Source organism: Vespa mandarinia, chromosome 14, assembly GCF_050613455.1.
Source record: "Vespa mandarinia isolate Hongniang chromosome 14, ASM5061345v1, whole genome shotgun sequence".
Classification (NCBI taxonomy): domain Eukaryota; kingdom Metazoa; phylum Arthropoda; class Insecta; order Hymenoptera; family Vespidae; genus Vespa; species Vespa mandarinia.
In genome coordinates, this window is record NC_140823.1 from 5273123 (window position 1) to 5295626 (window position 22504).

At 40.7% G+C, this 22504-nt stretch overlaps 1 protein-coding gene and 1 long non-coding RNA gene across 7 annotated transcripts in view; one reads left to right on the forward strand and one right to left on the reverse strand.

Moving 5' to 3' along the window:
* GluRIB (Glutamate receptor IB) overlaps positions 1-22504 on the reverse strand; it is a 127642-nt gene that overhangs the window by 51813 nt on the left and 53325 nt on the right. The window contains exon 1 of one of the 6 annotated variants that reach the window (XM_085661291.1): positions 18992-19117. The exons of 4 other annotated variants lie outside the window; for them this stretch is intronic. The gene's annotated coding sequence lies outside the window, so the exon portion shown is untranslated. Of the gene's footprint in view, positions 1-12423; positions 12553-18991; positions 19118-22504 lie in introns of those variants that run through there. One more of the 6 variants, XM_085661292.1, reaches the window with a different exon arrangement.
* LOC118440133 (uncharacterized) lies at positions 98-20592 on the forward strand. Its single transcript, XR_004837755.2, has 3 exons — positions 98-2607; positions 19810-19966; positions 20080-20592. It is a non-coding gene; the product is annotated as an uncharacterized LOC118440133 (long non-coding RNA).

A 22504-nucleotide genomic window follows, 5' to 3' on the forward strand; every position in this document is an offset into this window, starting at 1 on the left:
ATATATATATATATATATACATACATAAAAAGACGTTCCATTTCAATACGTAGGCTCGGTTAAATATGATCAGGTTGGCACGTAACGTTGAGGACAAACGAAAATAATGAAAGAACGCGATTAAGACGACGCATCGCGTACTGTCACGTCGGATAACAGACGTCGAATCGTGAAATCAATCGAGTATGATGATTCGGGTCAGCGTTTGGTGTGTATCGGATGTCCAGTTATATCGCTCCGTTTACCGATAGCCCTACATACGATGTACCTACGCAGTCCGACGCCGCACGAGCCTGCTGTAATTACGATCGAGCCATTCGACGTTAATAGTTGGGTACTAATGCGTACCGATATCAAGCTTCGTAACGGCAATCGCGTTAGATACGCATAAGCTCCCAAGATGCTTTTATCCTACGTTTATCCTATGTACGCGCTGACCTAACTTTATTTTATTTCTTCGATCTACACGCCTACGTATAGACCGATGTATATTAATCATTTTAGATAGTCCACAGCTGAATGATTGCCGAACAATGATCGAATAAGAAGTGCTAATTTTTTAATAGGCCGAATCCAATTCACATGATAAAAGTTGCGAAATTATTTTCATAACGATTTTCAAAGTTGCAAACGCCGGACACGTTCTCCAGTGAAGACCTTTATCCTCATTCTTCCTCTATTTGTTTTTCTTGGAAAAACGTTGCCTGTTAGAGCCAACGGAGAGAAATTTCCGCGCTGCCGACGAAAATATACATTCTCAAACGTTATGCGATATTATTGCCCTATTCTCTCGACTACTATAGCTTCCTTTTCCTTCTCTTCTCTCCGTCTCAATTTTCCTTCAATTTTATTTCAATGGCCAAAGTCTCGCAGACGAAACAGGTACGCACGTCTAATAAAGAATTTTAACTATTTTCGTTCCTGAACAATAAAGCGAATTTGAAAACGAAAAACAAAAACCAACTTGAAATTAGATTCAAAAGCCGCAGATGCTTTTGCAGAATGTACCGTCGTTTTGGATTATTTTGAGAATAAGAAGAAAATCGATATAGAATAAGACAAAAACGGTAAGATAGCAAAACGAGTTTGAGGCGTAATAAAGCGTTATAAACGTATCGAGGGACGATACAACGGCGACTATTTTTAAAACTTGAAATACAGCCTATGCCTTATGATATTATCAATATATCCAAATTATATATCCAAATTATATACAAGTCCTTGAAACAATGGCTGCGCATGCGATCGACAGATTATCAGTTACAAATGGTCCACTTGATTCATCAAGTACACGATAAATAAAACCAACTTTATCGAAAAATCTCTTAAACTGTTCGAAATTTTCACAATCAACCGTAGAGTAAAAGTTTTTTCTCTTTGCATAATGCAGGATCCAACTTTCGATTTTTTGAAATGATGTATTTTAAAGGACTTTTGCCAAAGATAAATTCACGATTGAAGAACTCTCTCTCTCTCTCTCTCTCTCGCTCTCTCTGTCTGTTCGTCTGTCTCAATTGATCATGCAATTTACACTACCCTCGAGCGTTCTATATGCCAACGGCACAATCAAACGTGCTCTATTAAAATTCCTCGAATAACAAGATGGAATCCGAGCGATCTCTAATGTTCTCTCGATCCTTTCGATCTAAACGCTTGCTAAGCGCGATACGTCGAAACAAAAGTAAAAGAGAGAGAGAGAGAGAGAGAGAGAGAGAGAGAGCGAATCGGTTGGAAAAGCGATGGTCGTGTCGTTCGTGAATATCTTCGACTGAAATTAAAATTGTTTTACGAACGATGCGTTTGAATGAGCGCTCGCTTTCACCTCGGAATATTCAGAGATCGGCGAAAAACATGATCATGAAACCGAATTGTAATAGCGAGAGAAAAATTCGCGTTGATGGTTGAAATTTTCTCTCTTTTTCTCTAATTTTTAGCAAGCAACGACGAGGTAATATTTTTATCTGACAATGTGAGCTTCGATGAAATTAAATACGACGGATTTCTAAATAAAATTAGCGAGGACCTCGGCAAATAACAACCGAGTTGCGATGATCGATCGACTTTCGAAACTAGTACCTACCGATTATGGATTCTTCCTTATTATCAAATAATAGCATTATTTTTTCTGGAAGGTAATGTCATTTGAAACGTCATTTATCTTACCTAAACCGCTTAAAGTTCAGACCGGGGTTGGTAGATAATCGTGCGTGAAGCAAGAAAGGAAAAAAAGAACGGAAAAGGAGACGAGGCAAGGGAGACAAAAAAAAAAGATAATAGAAAGAAGAAGCAACCGTCTTTGGCTGGTAACAGGGAAAAATAGAGAGAAAGAAGAGAACGAAAAGGGAGGAAATGGCGATCGAAGGAAAGGTCGGAAAGAAGACGAAGAAAAGGTTGAAAGAAGATGATGAAGACCAAAGAGAGGTAGAAAAGGAGAGAGGGTGAGAAAGAGGGCGAAGGGCACGTAGAGGATTGCGGCGAAGCGGAGTACAGAAGGGAAATACGAAAGGGGAATCGATGTGAGTGTGAAGCCGTGGTGGGGAGACTGGGCACCAATCAATAGCCGCGCGGCGGCGCCACACCTGTCAACGCGGGCTGAAATAAACACAGGTAGGTAAGTAGTTATACAGGTACGTACGTTGTTTCTCTCTGTTCAACTCTTTTCACTGTCGGTTCGATCGATCGGCCCTTTCTCAATTTCCTTAGAAATCTCTCATTTGCTGATATTTATTAAATCATAATGATCGATTAACTTTGTTAATAATAATAATAAGGCAGGAAAACGATAAGAGGTTCCTTTGGCAAATATAAGCTAAATAATTTTGACAGGGATTACAGTTTCGGCACAAAACAAATTGCAAGCAATCAAAGTTGCAAATCGATTTTATCGGTTTTACGTATAAATAAATAAAGATCTGTCTCGATTTCGGGGTTTTTTGAATTCGTATTTACGTACTTGTCGATTGATCTCTCTGGAACCTTTGTTTCTCGGCGGTTCGTGGGAACATTAACTCTAATCGATTACACGAGGCCTGCCGAATAGCTCTCGGAACATATTTTGGAAAACGATCAAGAGTCGGTATTTTTGTCGTCCGAGCATAGATTGGGAAAAAGCACACGCACGCACGCACGCACGCACGCACGTATGTGTAGAAAGAGATAGGGAGGTGCTGGATGGTCCATGGACGAGCGACCGCGCCGCAGGGAAATTCAATTGCCGATCGTAACTGAGCTTTGACGGAGCACCGCGCGCCATCGCAAACCATTAAAAGTTTCTTTAACTTCCTTCACGCGATTACGGTTGGAAGCCTTGTAATTGAATATCGGGAACAATGTAAACGAGCGAGTGGCTTCGAATGCAAACTTTCCGTGGGAACGAATCCTTAATTCTCATTACTATAGGGTGCTTCATTTGTCTTCCCTACAAAAATAACTGACAGCGAATATCGTTAATGCGATGTCGAAAATCTAACGTAATACCGGGTGATCTTAAATAAAAGTTTTCGCGCCCCACAACTTTCTCGTGGAGGAAAATGGAAATTCCTCGAAACTTCTCTCGACTCATATGGATATTCTCGTATTTCGTCGATATTATCGCGTAGTCGCTCGACGAAGGAACCGATTCCCGTTTCGAACTAATACGTTTGCTGTTTCTAACTAATTCGGCTTCAGCCTCAATTACTCGGAGTCGCTCGTTATCTACGCTCTCTTATACAACCCTTATCGGGGGGTAGCACCGCCTCTGGTACTACGGACTATCTATATTTATGGTGCGTCGAGCTACCTTTCTCCTCTCTCGCGCCCCTTTTCCACCTCTTCCCAACATCCTACAGTAGATATAGAATGTTTGTATCCGTGTCCTTCCGAATGCCTCGCGTTCAGCCAACAATTATTTGGGAAGGATAATAGCGCGTTTTCCTAATGATCTGCCGATCTTTGCGATATCCTTCAACCTTATCAAACATACGTTTAAAATTTGTATCGCGTGTGTTCGCGATATCAAGGATAAATTCACGTTTCGCTTAAACCAAAGTCCCTTGATCACGCTCGTGAGATTAACTTGTTGCGACGTTAGCGGTATTACTTGGAAAATTGGCTACATTGGATACATTGGATCTCTACGATCGTCTCCTGCGAAGATCGTTTTGCGACAAATTCCAGACAAACGATGGAAAAGGGAAGAAAAATACATATTTCTCAGGGGGAAGAGGATTATAAAGAACTTTTCGAAAAGATCAGATTATTAGTTTACATCGAATTTATTTCAAAGAGACAATCTCACGTTGGCAAAGTGAAAAAACGAGACAAAAGTCGTACTCCTCGCGGACGTTGCTTTAACGAGATAACTCGATCGAGATCCCTAACACAAAGTAAATCGATATTGTATCCCATAAAATATTCCTACGGATTTAAATTAAGTTCTTAGCAACGTGCAGATATTGAATCCACTTTATCTTAATGCCCTGACGATCCTTGGCTAAGGGCGATCTGCTCGCTGTACGAACAAACGAACAAAGCGCTTCGGTAATTTTGTAAGAGCTCCCCGAAAGGACGACAAAGAATCGAGAAATAGAGAGAGAGAGAGAGAGAGAGAGAGAGAGAGAGAGAGAGAGAGACAGAGAGGTGCTGACACCACTAGAGCAATTCCTTTTCTACCACCTTACCAGTTATTCTCCTCTTTTTCCTCTTCGACTATGCGAAGAAGAAACGTGCCAGCATCCATCGTTTTCCTTCTCCCTGGATTTCTTTCGAACGAACACGACCGAAGACGAATATCGCGTAAGATGTTGAGTTTATTACTTCGAGAGCTAACGAGAGAAGAAAGTTATTCGATGATAGAAGGCTTTTTTTGATTAGTCCTCGCGGAAGATGATCCTTCGAAGATCGATTATTTTCCCAATATTTTTTTTAAACATCGACGACAATTACAATCCTAGATTGTATATCCGAGAATAAATATTTACAAGCATCTAGTATACATCGGATCAAGTTGAATCTCTAAAGGGAATAGCAATTCTAATAACAAAGCGCGAACAAATTTTATCGGTGCTGTTCTAATTGCGACTACAGAATCCACTGTTAGTTATCGTTACGAAGAGATTATTGATAATTTGGCTATAAAATCCAGGTAAACCGAGTACACAAAGGCATACCACAACTATCGGCATTCTCATAGAGGCTTTACGTATACTAATCAGCTCTGGTATTCCTGCGACGATGTTTCTCTTGCGCGCACGCACGCATGCAGTCGAATTTGTTGTTTCGACCATTGTTTGTGGACGAAGCGCATTTGTCGAATTCTGCTGGCGAAGCGAACATGCGCAATTGTTTCTCCCTCTCTCTCTCTCCCTCTCTCACTCTCTTTCTCTCTCTATTTTCATCTATCTATCCATCTCTATCTCCATCTCCCACTCTTGTTATCCTATCGAAAGAGCAGATTGTAGCTCTCTAGTAAAGCTCAACCACGACTCGTTCTATCAAGATAAGCTATGTCGTGTGGGATAATTAACTAATAGACTGCGATGCGTGAGCGAAATACCAAAGGACTTCTCCTCGTCAACTCGGAGATCGCGTTTGAATCGCGTTGCGGTTCCTCCCTAATTACGTCGGGACCGCGGCGCATTCTAATTTCGTTGATTATTTCATTACCAATTCGGTGTCAGGTAGTAATATCGATGTCCTCTTGTTGCTGATTACTTCGAAAACCGTCATCGTGAACGTTTATATACCGCTCTTTAAGCTATATTATACGATTTATCCGCCTCTACGTCGGATATATTATATTTATACTAAATAAATGCGAATGAACATATAACATCGGCGCGAAGATTTCGAATGAAAAATAAATAATAAAGTAGCTTCCTAAGAACTAGAGGAAATTGCAAAGTTTCTGAGAGCCGCCCCCGTGTACGTGTGTCGCCGCACTTAGCTCTTCAAGTGCTTGCGCTAACAAATTCGAGAATACGAGAAAGAAAGCAACGGCATTCAAACGAAGCAACGATCCCGAATGCATCATGCATCAATGTCCATGGAGTCGGTACGAGCTCGGGTACGAGAGCTTCGCGCTCGAAGGAAGATTAAACGCTTTAAGTCTGGGAGGAAACTTTGAGTTAAGTAAGAGCCACCCAAAGAGAGACCGGATTTCTTAATCATGTAAGGTAGAGCTCGCCTTAAAAGCTCCTTCGAATAATGACCGATGTTTTTTCCACTCGGCGAAAGATCTCTTTTCTTTTGATATATGCGTACTCTCGAAATGTCTACAGACATTTTTATATAACGTATTTGTATACGCGCGTAAAAAAAGATTTGATTAGATCTTTCAAAATTATCCTGCCGTATATAAATCTAAAAGGAGCTCGTAATTGTATAACAAAAACAAAAAAGAAAAAAAACAAACGGACCGAGTAAAATATAAGTATTTATCTATTCATTACTATCGATAAACAAAAATGACTTAACGAAAAGAGAAAGAAGATTTCAGTCTGCTTTCTCGAACAAACATCCAACCTTCTCGAAATCTCCGTCCCTTCAGGACCATTTTACCCCCTTGGAGCCGATTTTTCAGGGCGTAAATACAGGTGGTGATTTATAAAGTGGAACTGCCGACTGGACGCTCGTGCGCAGTTCGCAACGATCCATTACAATCCCCTGCTGCTTCGAGTCATAATATTTCCCTCTTCTCTCCTTTCATTTTACCCATCCCCCCCTTCTCTCTTTCTGCTTTTTCTTTTTTTTCAGCACCGTTCTCCTACCAACTTCAAGCTCTCTTTGCTCTCGAAAATTGTACGCCCTTATGAAACTATCGCGGGTCGTTCAATCAGCTTGCTTTATGTAAAACCGAAGATTTCTTCCATCATTTATACACGCATACATACATACATACAGCTTCGATGTACCGACAAACATTATAACACCGTACGATTATTAATATTGTACGCGGCTTCGTTAAATCTTTCTCTCGTATTGCTTGCGTCTCTTGTCCAATCCCTTTCTCTAACTCTATACCCCTGCGAGCCTTCACGAAGAGGTTAGCTATTGCGAGTAATTACGCTTAAGTAAATATTTGTAGTTCGGCTTGCAACATATATATATATATATATATATATATATATATATATATCCACATATATGCCTACATATATATAGACATACATACCTACATATAGACAATTGCGATTGTTAGCATGTTTCGAGCCATTCAAAGTATAAAACGAGAAACTGTGAAAAGTTTGATTTCATTTAACAAAATAAGAAACTTGAATAATCAAGATAAAAAGAGAAAGAGTTTTACAAGAGTATGCAAAAAAAAATTGTTGGTCAATGGAAAGGGCAAATGGATACTCTCGAATCGAATTGCAAACGCACACACAGCCTGTTTCTCTTTCTATCGACAGGACCAGTCGCGTCTCCGTATGCCATTGCTACGATAGTACAGGGAGAGCTTTCGTTCGTACACCCTATGGCCTCGTCGGTTTTGCGGCTCGGTAATAAAAACGTCGAGGAGATACGTAAAGTATTTCGTAATAACGGATAGTGGCCCGTGCTGCTGGCACGGAGCAAAGGAGGTTTATTGCTTTGCCGGTTGCTGCCGTTGCTACTGCTACTGCTGTTGCTGTTACTACCTCGCTGTACGGTCTTTGCCAGTTTTCCCTCTCTCTCCCTTTCACCTCTCACGATGCAACCTCCCAAGTACGACCTCGTACATACTTACCTCGAGTGCATCGGCTGCAATGCTTAACCGCAAAGGATGCCGGCTTGCAAGGGCCTATCGACGCACTGCGCCAGACTTTTTGTTTCGGTTTGGTTAATAGAAACAAGCATTAATAGAAACAAGGAGAAAGGAACTGGAAAAACGATACCTACCCATCTACCTGTTTTTTACTTGTTTGTAAGGTATCTTTGATTAATTTCGGCTAAACGATCGGTAAAAAATCGAGAAAGGAGAAAAAATAAGATGATAAGAACAAGAGATAAGTGGATGAACTATCGGCAAATCCGGCTGTTTTACGATGAAAAAAGAAGTCGACGTCAAGAGGAAAAATAAGAGAGAGAGAGAAAGAGAGAGAGAGAGAGAGGGCTCGACGATGCGGGCTGTGCACGCGGATTACGTCGGTCGTACGCACTCGGTGGTGGTAGGGTCGATGGTGGTAGTGCCAGTGACGGAACGATTTCGAGTTCTTTTCATGGAAGAATGGCTTTTCCATGTCGTTGGATTCAGTGGCTGGCCCGCACAATTTCGTTCTCCTCGACCACCGACGATGACGAGAGTCGACAACGGCAACAACGACGAGGCTCGAAACTAGAGAAGAGAAATAGTGTGAAAAACTCAAGGACCAAGATGCTGCCGACGACGTCATCGGACAATCTCTCTTTCACTCACTCGCTCGCTCTCTCTCTCTCTCTCTCTCTCTCTCTCTCTCTCTCTCTCTCTTTTCTCCGCTCTCCGAAAGTCTTTCAGAGGAACGCAAGATATTCTTCAAACTCTCCCTTCTATCTTTCCTTATTCTTATCGACATTTTTCTTTTTTTCTTTACTTACTTTGACTTTTTCTTTTCCTTCTACTTTCCTATATTTTTTTTTCCTTGTTTTTCTTCTTCCACTTCTTTCACTTTTTCTTCTTCTTCTTCTTCTTCTTCTTCTTCTTTTACTACTTCTTCCGATCTTAGCTCCAAGCCATTTTCCTCCCAGTCGCCAGTCGAACATAACCTTCCCGACTTGTTAGTCGTTCTTCGAAAGTGCCATGCCTGCGGTCTCGCCGATATCACTTTCCGATAAAAGTCGCAAAGAGTCCTTTCGTATTTCCCCTCCCTCCTCTCTCTCTCTCTCTCTCTCTCTTTCTCTTCCTATGTTTTTCTTCTTTCGCGGGAAAAAGTCTTAAAGGTTTGTCCTGCGTCGATGAACGAAAAGCTTTAGAAGATTTTGTTTCTTATTACGTGTTCTATCCAATTCCTCGCAACAACATTTCTACCTTTCGAAGGAATATATCGTACAAGTTATGCGAGCAACGTGAAACACGTACCATTTTACGATTTTTCGCTCGTAACGTCGAGCGAAATCATTTTTTTTCCAAGATATAGGTTCCCCTACTATCTTCATCCCTCCCTTATTGCCCTTTCTCTATCTCTGTCGCTTGAGCTTCGAAATGTGACGAATTCGAAAAAGTTTTGACATCGAGAAAAGAAATTTGATTGTATCGAAATCGCAAACGTGACTCCTTATACTTTTTTTGACTGCTTTTTGGAATTCGATCAAGAAATGATCGCAATTTAATTAGGAATGACCTAATGGAAAAAGCTTCTAGTTAACTACAAATTACCATCTAGGACTTAAGTTTGATTATTACGAAAAATATCTAACTTGTGTTGTGAATTAGGAATTGCAATTCCCTTACAAACATATACAAACTTATCTTTTCGTTTCGGCAAAGTAATAAAGAAATAATAAAGAAGAAGAAAAGAGATACAGAGAGTTATGCTCGAAACGCCTGACTTACGTAGTCCTTTCGCTTTTAGCAAGGAAAGGGATGGAAAGGAAGGAAGAGATGGAAAAGAAATAAAAAAGAAACCGACGACGAGATGGCCACCGTGGCGGTGATTTTCAAGCCGGAAGGAAGAGAGAGAGAGAGAGAGAGGGAGAGAGAGGGAGAAGAAAGGAAAGGACTGGCACTATCTCAGAAAATTATGTCAGTACCTATCTCAGGTTGAAAGCAGAAATGAGGATGAGAGAAGAAGATATGAAATAACTGGAATAAAAGGGAGAGTGAAATCTTGGGTGCTCGTTCGTGGGAGTAAGAGGGAAAGGATGGAAATAGAAATATGACTATTGGGGTAAACTTTGTCCTTTTTGAGGCACGATCGCCCGGAGTGTCTTATTTATACTCTTCTTATTATTCCATCCATTTTTTCTTTTCCTTCATCTTCTTCTGCTCTTTTTCTTTGTATTTTTTTCTTCATTTTTCTACGCGAAAAACGATTCATAAAGGTTGAATCGGCCGATTCGAGATAAAAGTAACCAAACGAGATTTCTCCGTCAGGCTCGGCCAGAATATTCTTTAACAATGGCGATTCTTTAACGATGCAGGAAAAAGAAGAGAGCATGAGAGAATGGATGCTACGGCTTGTTCTACAAAAGTTTTCGTTTTATTGGGAGTAAACGCAGCCATGTTACGGCGATCGTTCGTTGATCGTGCTTAACCGTGCGTCCGCATTGTTCTCAAACGGTGGTTACGACGCTCGTAAATAGAGTGGGACCGACAATAAAGTTTCGTCCACGCGATAATAGCCGGCTCGTTTACATTTGCCATCCTAGCCCATCTTCCTTTTCCCTTTCCTCTCTCTCCTCCCCCGCCCGCCATTTATACACCCCTTTGCCCGAAACAATTTCCATAAATTTTATCTTTTTACTTCGCGTCTTTACAGAGCTCTCATAGAAAATCGTATGAACATCGGTTCAGCAAAACGATCTCCTTGAGGATTAACGTCGAAATAAGAATAGTTTCGACTCGCAATCCGATATATTTCAAGTATAGAGTATAGAATGGTTCGATAATATCATAAGACGATTTGAGGTGAATCGAGAAAAGGAGAGAACCATCGTGGGATCGAGAAATTGCAAAAGAATGGTTCTACGATTAACGATTCTCTGTTCGCCTAAGGTTCCTTTAGCGAGAGACATTGGAAAAAAAGAAATTGGAAAATATACGACAATTACATACGTTTGCAATGATTATAAAATTATTCGGGGTGATTATTTTTACTATCGCGCTCTGTAACGTACATATCATTCGAGATGTATGCTCGTACTCGTACTTTTATAACTCTGTATTGAGAGCTAAGTAGTACGTCTCTCGGACGGCTTATCGGTCGTAAAAAGAATGACAATCGAAGGAAATAGAAAAGAACTCTTCAAGAGAGAGAGAGAGAGAGAGAGAGAGAGAAAGAGAGAGAGAGAGAGAGAGAGAGAGAGAGAGAGAGGGGGGGTGAGATTCTGCACGATCAAAGTCTTTTGCTACGCAAAGTAATTGTCTTCAACTAATAGTAATGGTAATTCATGATATGCCATTAGCGTGACAAAAAAGAATCTTTCCTTGATCGATGTCGATCATACGATCAAGAAAATAAAAAAAATCTTCTTGCTCTCATTTTCCTTTTAATACGGCAAGAATGTCCGAGAAGAAATCATCGCAGTGGAAACGCACGTCGGACGAAACGATTCGAACTGACGTTAGTCATGAACGCGAAGAAAGAGAGGTAAAAAAAAGCGGAAGAGGAAAGGGGATAGTTTTTCCTTTCGCAGAAAGAAGAAACTTGGCATTCGTCGTATCCACGAAGAAACATTAAAACGAATGATGGTAGTACTTAACGTTGCGAAAACTTTGTACGTTTATGACAAAATATCAAAACCAATCGTGAGATTTGCCGTGTCGTTTACTAAGGAAAACAAAAATAAAAGAAAACGAAAAAGCAAAGAGAAAGAAAAATAAATAATATCGTACTTTAATTGTACTTTATCGTGTGAGTCATTGTCCCGATGTTTAATCATTTCATTGAACTATTTTATTTATATATAATAAAATCGGAAACATTCTCAAACGTATTATATCTTTATCTTGGAGCAAGCAACGAAATTTAAAAGAGTAAAGAGTACTTTTCTTCGCGACGAGAAACGACGGGCTAAGAAAAGACGTTCTTCTCTCATTTGTATTCAAGGGAATTAAGAAAGTATAATATTAACGATATCACCCGATGTCCGTTCCAGTAGGAAAGGGAGAGAACCGCGGAGAAATGTAAAATTGTTTTTTTCTTTTTATTTTCTTCGGTCCTCCTTTTCCCAGACGGAAGTGAAAAGTTGACGCCAGAGTAGGGCCGCTGGGTACTTTGCGAATTTTCTAAGTACCTAAGTCCCTCTCTCTTCCTTTCTTCGTGTTTTATGATTTCCTCCCCGGACGAGTTCGCTTTTACGAGTGATTCCGATCGCTTTAATTAAATGTCAAGTTGAATAGTAAATGCCGTTGAAAATGCCGTTGATACGGTTATTTGTTCCGTGTTTGCAATTAAAATATTCTCGACAGAATTACTTTTTTTCCAAAATTACTTTGTTTCCAAGGGTAACGGGAATCCATTTAATACGAAATTGAATGATTAAATGAAGGAAAATAAATAATATCTACGTATATTATATGCATCGCAATAGGGGCGAATCGAAAAAAAGAAAAACGTACAATAGCAAACCTCTATGTACGCGTACGTAAAATTAATACATAGCGTAGATAGATTTGACACGCACAATATCGTTATTTTATCATTAGATTTGCCGTCATAAATCTTTATAAATAATTCGAAACGTCTAACGAATCACGTGGTTCACCCTATAAAAATAAATACGTAACCTATGTAACGTAAAATATAATATGTACTTATATCATACGTTCTACTCAGTATAAGGGAATCCATCAGAGTTTATCGTCGGAAGCTCGAGACGCGCTCAGGAAGTAGTAAATCGTTGTAAAGAGAGAAGTTACGTCTGCGCCATCTCCATCCAACCGTCCCTACCCTTCACCGCCGTCTTCTCTTCCTCCTTCCTTCCATCGGTGAATCTTTAAAGAAGGAAAGACTTTAAGATCGCTGAATGGACGGGCTTACGTGAGCCGGTAGAGAAGGGCACGTTGGCACGTCTCGGTGTTTCTCGGGCTTGTGGCTTTATTAACACGTCTTACAAGGTAACGGGATCTCGTGCACGTTAAGAGGTAGGTATATGGAAGGCTACCACCGGCAGCTGTTGCTAACGCAATTTTCCCTCGATATAAATCCTCCGAGGCCGCGATATTGAATCAAACGATATAGCGGACGGTTTTATCCAGCCGTGGCTCGCCCCCCCCCCACCCACCTCCAGCTACGTATACACATAGAGGATGCGCGCGCGCGCGCACGAGCTTCTCACTCTCTCTCTCTCTCTCTCTTTATCGACGAAGCAACCCTCGGATAGGGCCGCGTTCGCTCGACTAACTAGATCCTTGACGAACGGTCGATCGAACAGAACTAGTACGTATGTATGTATGTATGTATGTATGTATGTATGTATGTATGTAGGTAGATAGGTAGGTAGGTAGGTAGGTAGGTAGGTAGGTAGGTAGGTAGGTAGGTAGGTAGGTAGGTAGGTAGGTAGGATGGATCAAGCGGAATAAGTCCTATTCGTTCTCCCTCTCTTTTCTTCCTTTTCCGTCTTTCTTCAGCAACTTTCTCTGACTAACAAGAGTTTTTTTTTTCTTTCTCTTTTCCACTTCTTCTTATTCCCCCTTTTTATGTACTCCGTGTCCCATGTTCTCTCGTTATCCGAACGAAAGCGGAAAGTTTATCGATTCTTTTTTCTTTCTCTTTCTCTGGTTCTTATATTCTCTATATTATTAGATATCTTTTGTCTCAGACTACTTTTCAAAGAAACTCACGCGACTCCTTTGAAGCGTATATCGATAGCAAAGCGATAATCGGATCGTTATCAACGATCGAAGGTTAACACGATTGAGAGAAAAACAGAAAGAAAAGGCGTCTTTTAACGCGTTAGCAACGCACAACGGTGCGCGCGTTGTGGCCTTAAAAGTTTTTGATTTACCGTTCCCGTGGGAGAAAAGTTTCTTTCGACGAGGGAGATTAGCGACCGCGTGCCGATGATATAGAGGCGACAAAGCCAACTTTCACCACTCGTCCCTTACCGTTTCTCTTCTTCCCTTTTACGAAGAGCAAAGGTGATGACGAACAAACGATTTAATACGTCGATAGTTCGTGAAATTTTGTGCCTTATTCTACATCCTTCTCTATCGACGTAATTCGTAATTTCTACATCTGGAATAGAATCTGGGAGACATTTCGAGTGAGGAAGGTCGAAAGGGGTAGATTCTTTCTTTTCCGATTCGGAAAGTCGATCGATCGTTTTAAATCGTGCACTTCCGCGACTTTCAATCCAAGAAAATACGATTTCAAACGAAGGAACTTTTCTCCCTATTTTTCCATCGTACCTCTTCGACCTATCGACTCTTTCGTTTCCTTATCTTGGCTGCATTTCATTGCGAAAACAACGATAGATCCATTGTCCACATACCGTAAAAAGTCTTGGAGAGAGTTTGCTTCTTTCTCTCTCTCTCTTTCTCTCTCTCTCTCTCTCTCTCTCTCTCTCTCTCTCTGTATGGATACGAGCAATCGGAAAGAGACGACGAAACTATCAAAGTGACATCGATCCATCGGTCAGACTAATCTCTTTCTCTCTCCCTTCTTCTTCTTTCTCCAGTTAAACTTCGTTTGCTTAGGCATCAACTGCGATCGAGTAAAATTCATTAAAATCTTTATCTTCGATCCAATAGTGGAGGACAGTTCTAACGTTAAATATTTGAAGCCAAGCGACTGAGAAAAAACTTTTACATTGTAAAAAATGGAACATCAAATATCTGACTATTTAATCGTTCGAGTTATTTGTAAATATCAGAAATGCGTCGTTTGTTGCTTAATATTTTGCAAAGGAACAAATTTTTTAACGAGTCAACTGCAAGATTAAGCACAGAGTGATACTTGGAGAAAAGAGTGTAGATTTATAAGATCGACGATGCGAAACGAAATATTCGCTCGGAAAAAACTTTCTCCGACGATGAAAAGAACAGAGAGACAGCGTGAGTGAAGAGAGAGAGAGAGAGAGAGAGAGAGAGAGAGAGAGAGAGAACGAAACACGAAAACTTTCTTCCTCCTTTTTCACTTTTCTTTTTCAGTCCTCTTTCGGCGAGCATTACCAGAGTGGACGAATTTGAAATTCTCTTTCTTTCTTCTTCTTTCTCGTTCGGTAGACGAAGCAGGAAAACTTGTAGCGAAAGATGGGTACAAGGAAGTAACGGCGAATGAAAGAAAATCGAAAAAGTGAAAAAGCGAAAAAGCCTGCCGATTTCGCAGAAGATTGAGCGAACTGGGTGCTTCTTCTCGATCGACTAGAATAGCTTCGGGATACGATTTTCTAGCGCGCGTTGACTCCGTTGATTGCGAGGGTGCGACATCGTCGAAAACGTTTGCCCGATAGATACGGGCAGAGTTTGAGTAGGGGAAAAAAAAAAAAGAAAAAAAACGAGCATAAGCTTTTTCGCAGAAACAGGAACGATAATATTATCTGTCTTTATTTTATGAAGCATTCAGAATATAATATTAAAATAATATTTTGAATTTTAAGTCTCGAAATAATAATACTTGTTCCTTCAACATCTTTATTGCTTTTTTAACGAGAACTAGAGAATCCTCCATCTTCGTTGATTTAATCATTTTATTTTGTCTCGTTATGTTAATATTCCCGCACTCGAACGAGTCCCCAAGGCGTAAAAATACAGCGAGACAAGTTAACGTCCAAGGATACAGGGTCTAAAGATACGACGTACTCATATTTTTCGACCTTCGATTTACGCCGACCATCTAAGAGAAGAGATTATTTCCGACCATACGAACTTTTCACGATCGAAGGAGCTGCAAACGTCGCTTTATTATCGATACTCGTATAAATATATCATACGACGTACCATTATTTTCTGCATAATAAGGCGACTTTCAAGGATTATGAACGCATATACATTCTCATTACGTCGTTGTTTTCGTAAGCGACTCGAGAACTAGTAAGTATGCCATAGGTATGATCATAAAGACAAGGTTGTCTTCCGATATCGTTGATAATAATATCGAGTGAAGCAAAGGACCAGGAAATTTGATGAACGTGCAACGTGCACGTCTAAGTACTTGGATTAAATTTTACGACTATCAAAGATGGCGAGAGTAACAGCGAGATCCTGGTTCGTAGGTTCGACAGGAACGTCAAACCCAAGGAGACTAAGAGATTAACGGTATGAAACTTGTACGAGGAAAATATTCTAAAGATTATCTAAATTAGAAATACTCTCTGCTCCTATCATATTTGGATAACTTTTCAAATGTTTTCACTGTTTCTGACATTCGATTGAAGTTTCTTATATATGCAGACACACGCACTTTCTTTTTTAAACTTTTTCAACTTTAAACCGTACGAAGGACTCTATATGTAGGAGCCAATTTCGATATCAGGACGGGAATCGCGACGTTCTTCTACAAGAAGAAAACACGAATACTATGACATGTGGTCTGGGCAATGCCACCGTACCGTTTGATATTCGTTTCTCCACTGCTCGAATGCCTTTCGTGATTCTCACGACAACGCATATGAAAAAGAAAGGCACGTGAGCAAAGTAACGCCCTGTCGATGAGCGAAAGGAAAAAAGAGAATCGCGATTAAAAAACTACGTCAAAGACCTAGAAATATCTGTATATATTATATATCTGTATATAATAATTTTGATTTTATAATAATTACATATTTATCATGGAATAAAAGGGAGACAAGAAAAGCAACGAACAAACGTATATTTCTACTTTTACGTACGAGGTAGGTGAAAAAGTTTTTAATAGAAGAACCTGTCAAAACAAATTTCATCGAGCGGTGTAAAGAAAAACATAAAAAGAAACAAAACGCGACCACGTCACAGTGAAATCTTCGCACGCTCATATGCAGACGAGAAAAACGAATCGTCGACGATTTTCTTTTTTTCTTCTTTTTTTTCTTTCTTTTTTTTATTTTTCCTGTTTTTTGTTTCACTTTTTCTCTTTTTTTTTCTGGTTTTGTTGACGTCAAAACCATACTGCCTGTCTCCTACGCGTAAATAATTCATAAATAATTCTACTTTGAGCGACGTTCTCTTTTCCTCTTTTTCTCTTTTTCCTGCCTCGTCATCCCTTTTCTCCTCTCATCCACATCGATGCGCGCAGGCAATAAAGCGACGATATATTTTTCAAAGTTTTGCGTTGGGGTTCCTGACGATTCGCGGTCGTGAGTACTTATGAAGGCTCTGTGGATGCGCTATCACGGACACAACCGCCCAATGTCCGTGTATGCGTTTCTGTATTAAACGACCACGATGAGGAGATAGAAGCGTTTCCTATGATTTTCCGTATAATATGAGAGTCTCCGAGCACTCAGAACGATGTATGTCGCCGTAGAAAGCAGGAAACTCCTGAAACTTTTCGAAAATGATAAACCTTGAATTTTCTGGAAAATATCAACGAGCGAAGAGTAACGAACACGAGCATTTTCGAAAACCCTTAAAAGAGATATTTTAAAAGGGAAATCTTCACAATATTTGTTGTCAATATTGTCGTACTTAAATCGTTCGATGTATTTTTCAAAGTTTTAACGACGCGCGTTCACCTTCTCGGTTCCACGTACTTTCGTCCTTCTTATAATTCTTACTTATAATTCCAATTTATATGTCTGCCGGCTCCTACCCTAGTACAACTAGCGTGTAGAAACGTGCGCGCATTTATATCTATGTACGTCTATACTCGCGATGAGTAATGGCAGGCGTCCATCATCGAGCGCGTGCGTCTGACACGAGTCTCGAGTGTAGTGCGAGCTGCACATTGGCCCATCAGAAAAACGATAGGAACGCGAATGTAAAAGGGAGGTTAAATCGTTGAAAGGGAGAGGAATAAAGAACATGCGTCTGATTTGAGCAATGCCTGATTACCGCGAATAGAGCAAACGTTTCTATATGGCCAAGAGATAGAGAAATAAATGGATAGATAGATATAAACAGCGAGACAAAGAGAGAGAGAGAGAGAGTCTCTATAGAGAGGTAGATACAAAAGTTGAAACAAATGTCGAATTTATCGGAGGAAAAATCGGAGGTACGAGGAAGAGGAAACCACGTACCAAGAGTCGACATGAGTTACGAGGGAGAAAACCGTGAAGAGGTGGAAGTAAGAGAGGAAGCAAACGGAGACGACGACGTTTGTTCGTTCTTTCTCTATATCCTAGATCGTGTTTGAATTACGATCGCCGCTAGCGCCGAACTGGAAATGGAACCCACCGAATGGTGGAAACGACATAAAATTCAGTGAGGACGTTTCGGTCTATCTTTCTTTTCCTTTCTCCCGACTCTTGCATTGCGCCCGATCACTTTCGTGCGAACAACAAGCCACCCTCCTCTTACGCAATGTCCGCGTTATGATTTGCAAGATCCCTCGAAGAGTCAAGAAAAGATACGAGATGGTAGTGGTAGTCGAAGAGGGATTTACAAGGAGCGAAAGAGGGACAAAGCGTCGCGCGCGCGTTTTCACGACGGCTATGCTTTATCGAACGTGCATTCACGGCTGCGCAGCTTTCTTTTTAGTCGCGTTTTACGCTCTCCCGGCGATCAGGTGAGAAACAGGGCATGAAATTTATGACGCGTTTACAATGTTTCAGATTCGAGAGTAACGATTCCTCGGAAATCCGTCCGTTATCGTCAATTTTATGGCGATCTTCGAAGAGAATCACTCATTGTCCGTTTTTTGATTTTGACAAGTTTATCGAACGAATAAATAAATACGAGTATATATATATATATATATATATATATATATATATAGACTTTTACGTAAAGGGGGAGGGATCTTTTGTTTTTGAAAATCGTTCTCCCGTTGAAAGTAAGCAATCTCATTGAAACCGATCGCGATATAGCACGTATTAAGCGACGAACTTTCGATTGTGAGACTCTCATCGAGAAACAGACTGCTGGCGAGTAAATGGGTAATCGATTTTGCTCGTGCAAACAGAATGTCCTTCATATTTTAAGCTCCGCAACGTATGTCGGCCGGTGCTTCCGATGCAATTTGCATGATCTCGCGTCACTGAAATTCTCTCGTCGTGGTTAAGTCGACGAATAAAATATCTATCGACTACCGAAAAGCTTTCGTTTTGTTTCGGACGTTTCGGGAGACGAAAGAAAGAGGAGAAACACTTTGCTTCAAAATCTCTTACGACTTTGCGTCGTAATCTCTACCGAACGAAATTAGAATAGACTATTGAAATATTTGAGATAGAAGGGAATAGAACAAAAAGGGGAAAAAAAAGGAAGAAAAGAAAGATCGGTAACATTGGGACAAACATTTGGAAAATCTCGACCTACCGTCGTGCACTTTGTGCGCGTAGTTTCGCGCTTATTTCTCACATATTAATTAGGTCAGTCCGTATAAAAAACTCCATCAGTCTTCGCTCTCGCCCGTCGCACCCTCTAACTCCACCGCGCACACTTTTCCCGCTCCATCGTCCGTGATGGTCCCTGCAAACATTGTTACCCATTAGGAGAGTTAACGTTAGCGCGAGACAAACACTCCCACCTCCGGTCTCTTTTCACCGTAATAAATTAATTCTCCGGATGAGGAATGAGATAGCTGCAGAGGGACTTTCACCTTCTCTCTCTCTCTCTCTCTCTCTCTCTCTCTCTCTCTCTCTCTCTCTTTGTATCTGTTCTAACCGTTGGGTATGGCATGCGTTAAGTGTAATCACATCCAACAGGAAAGAATTTTTAAATGGCAGGAAAACTCCGAGTCTCGTGACGTATTCTTCTATTTTTATATATTAAAAAGTTAAAAAATAAAAAACAATTATGTTGAAAATCCCTTAAAATTATAAACAATCAATCCACCTCCATTTAATTTAAAGATCTGTGGAAATACGAACTTTGAAATCGCATTAACAAAGCATCTGTCATTATCTTCATCATTCGTCTCTTTTTCTTTCCGCCAGTAGCTCGTCCGGTCTATCTTCCTCCATAATACACTCTATTTCATTCTCGTATTAATCGTGCCAGACGGATTACCCGATTTTTCCATCGATCCCTAAGCGAATAGATAGCCTTATGTACGCAGTATTGTGTTCGAATAAGTAAAAGCATTCCTTCAACGTTCAATATCATTTCTTACTCTCTTAACGAATTTATTTCAGGTGTATGCGACCGTAGCGCACTTTCAGAGTGATTCATCGACCGAGTTATGAAAGGAATATTAGAATCTTGGCGCAAAAGGAAACAGAAAGCTCGTAACTTTCGGGCACGAGAAGAGGCGCTGATGGGTGGAACGTGGGAAACGTTAAAAAGCGCTAGGTAAATGAGAAGATTCTATATTAACTCTCTCTCCCTCTCTCTCTTTCCCTCTATTCCTTTTCTTTGTCCTAAGATTTCCACAGTCTCTTATTCATTTTCGTTATTAATCATAGGGACGTTAGTAATTAGCAACAGACGCACTTGCATCGGCACAGTCACCAGTAGCATCGCCGTTGGTGTCGATCGTCGTCATCACACTTGTCGTCGTGGTACTAGTACTACCGGGACTAGTACCAACCTCGAAGTAGTTACCACTACTGGTACCGTCGTTTACCAGTGATATGGTACGAACAGCAACCAGCAACGGCGTTGCTGATGGAGGCGGAAATGGAACGATCGCGGCCGAGACACTCATACCACGAACGTTGAGTGCACAATTGGGGGAGAGAGCAGAGAGAGAGAGAGACAGAGGGAGAAAAGGGGAGAAGGATGAGTGTAGGGAAAGCCCGGCCCTCGAAAGGGTAATCCACTGTCGAAAATACAATTCCGTGTGCCTGCTGCGTTATTCCACGTCCACGGAAATCGTGTTTCCAGGACTGGAACTAACGGACATCGCGCATCGAAAGGGAGAGAGAAAGAGAGAATAACGAGCGATTCTCTTACGCTAGAAACAACAGTAATATTAGCATTTCGAATCTAGTCTCTCTTATTTTCTTTTTCTTTTTCTTTTTTCATTTTTTCTACTTTTTCTTTTTCATTCTTCTATTCTTTGTTTTCTCTCACCGAGCGTAAAGTACATCCCAAAGATTACTTACTTTTTAATTTTCCGTAACATTTCGAAATAAATTTGAGTATCAAAAGAATAATGAAAAAAAATCTTGTAGAAAGATTTTTTTCAAGAGACTTTTTTACCTGATCCAGATGCAATATATACAAAAATTCTATGTGAAATTAATTTACACGTCCGTCGACTAATTTTCCAGGATTTCATAAACGCAAGAAGAAAAATCTTGGATTATCTACCTAGGCTGCTTGCCTGGCTGTCTGCCTTATTGCTGGCTACTGTGGTGGATGAAGCGAGCTCGTCAAACCGTGTGAGAGAGAGAGAGAGAGAGAGAGAGAGAGAGAGTTGGTACATTCTAGAAAATGTCGTTACGTTGATTGTAATTGTGCTGCCGCGGCGAGAGAAGAGAGGGAATTGAATCCGGCCTGTCACGGGAAAAAGGTGGATCATTTTCATGATTTTACTTCGGCCTCTTTCCCGACCTGCCAAGGGATAGAGAAAAAGAAAGAAAGCAAAAAAGAGAAAATTACTATCGACCGGTGCTTAACCGCACTCACGCGGTGAAAATGGCTTCGTACTCGATTTTCTCTTCCCCTTTCTCTCTCTCTCTCTCTCTCTCTCTCTCTCTCTCTCTCTCTCTCTGCGAGTACGCGCGCGCGCGCATGAGCACTTTCCTCTTCGTGCTTACCCTATCCCCCGTTAGAATCACTGCGTATTATCGAGAGCAATATCCCGTTTAGGTAGGTGGAAGTATGCGTCTCTCTAGATCGATCGTGCATTATCGCATCTGGATAATGCAAATTGCAAGGACCACGATGATAACGACGTAGGCGGAACCATCGAGCGAAAATCTTATCGGAACATCGTGCCAAACACTACTTATTTTGTCGACTAGACAGAAGAAAGATAATTATCCATTCGATTTCTCATTATGCAAAAGAAATTTTGCTTTTTCTTCCACGCAGCACGAATAAGTTTTAACTTTTCAGAAAAGATATTCTTTTTCATGGCAGACTGTCTAGACGCATCATCGAGATAAAAAAATAATCCTTTAATTTTATCGCTAAAGACTTTAGAACGTGACTTTGCAAGAAGGCAGAAGAAAGAAGACCAGCTTCGAAGAAAGCTTTATCATTCGAAGAAAGAGAGAAAATGTTTCCTCGTCTCTTCCGTCGGCACATATTTTTTTCTGTTTTCCATATCTCTCTTTGAGTTTCCCTTAAATCTCTGAATTTCTTTCTCGCACGAACGAGAGCGCGGCATTTAAAGAATTTTCGTGGCAACGTTTTGCATTTACGAGAGGACTAATTAGAAAAAATACGAAACACAGAGACATTAAGTAGAGAGGAACGAAAGATCTTAAATGCGGCCAATGCGGTTTTATTTATCGATCGCACAATTTTCGGCCACGTTGAAAATATACACTAGGCGGACCATTCGCCGAGGATAGAGTTTCAAACGGAATCGCAGAGGAAAGAAGGAAGGCTCGCGGGCAAAAAGGTAGCTTGAAAGCATATCCCTGTCGTCCTTGGCTTTACGAACCTCATCCGCCGATGATTCTCGCTTATATTTTTATAGCCAGAGGTTATGAGCAGTCTTGGATAGTAGCCTCTATTCTCCTTCTCCTTCTTCTTCTTTCTCTTCTACTTCTTCATCCCGATCCCTTTATCCACGCACACCGTTAAACCGCTCCCGGAACGCATCGTAAAGCACACCTACGTAACGCTTTCCATTTTCCTCGGTAAGCTAACGCACGACGACACGTATACGAGACGCGTAGACGCATGCATAGCTCGGTGCGAAGAATCTCGCTA